Genomic DNA, 726 nt, shown 5'->3' with positions numbered 1-726 from the left:
TTAATGAGGAAAGTAATAATGGTACGAGAGGAAATTTGGCCGTATACGTCGCAGCGAATCGCCCGTTCAGGAATAAGGTGAAAATAGGAGAGAGAGGTCGGAGAAAAGGATAAAATAAGAGGCATAGGAAGAAAATAGAAGTGTAGGGAAGAAAATGATGAATGATAATGAAGGTGTTAGGAGGAAAACCATGAATAACAGTAACATTGATACGAAAAAGAAGTATTGTAAATATGCCGTAGTAGCACGTTGTTAGGTGACCGCATAGAAGAAAATGAAAACAGAAATAAAAAGCAAAATATAGAAGAGAATGCAAAAAAAAAGAAGAGTCGAAGAAAAAAGTAAAGGAGAAGTGCAAAAAGAATCACACTAAGAAAAAAAAATATGCGAAGAGAGAAGAAAACAACACAGAAAGTGGAGTAAAGTAAAGCAAAAAAAAGAAGAGATGCAAGAAAAAAAAATCCACAAGAACGAACAAAGGGAGAGGAAGAGATAAATTAACAATTAACAGCAACAGCCACAATAAGGAGAGAGAGAGAGGGGGGGAGGGGAGGAGGGGGGGAGTGTGTATCCCGTAGCAGGCAGCAGCAGACACCCGACCCGGCCGCCCAAGGCTTCGCCATGACGAAACCCCGACCTACCTCATGGGACGGGAAGGGCGGCCGACGTCGGTGCCATGGACTACACTTTCACTCCGAACGCTTTTCGGCGGTTTGCTCGGTCTTT

At 42.7% G+C, this 726-nt stretch overlaps 1 protein-coding gene across 1 annotated transcript in view; it reads left to right on the top strand.

Annotated features, from left to right (window-relative positions):
• LOC119585016 (dual oxidase-like) overlaps positions 1–726 on the top strand; it is a gene marked incomplete in the record, with an annotated part of 144,657 nt that overhangs the window by 59,224 nt on the left and 84,707 nt on the right.

Source organism: Penaeus monodon, chromosome 19 (assembly GCF_015228065.2).
Source record: "Penaeus monodon isolate SGIC_2016 chromosome 19, NSTDA_Pmon_1, whole genome shotgun sequence".
In the NCBI taxonomy this organism is placed as follows: domain Eukaryota; kingdom Metazoa; phylum Arthropoda; class Malacostraca; order Decapoda; family Penaeidae; genus Penaeus; species Penaeus monodon.
This window is presented reverse-complemented; position numbering and strand designations above follow the sequence as displayed.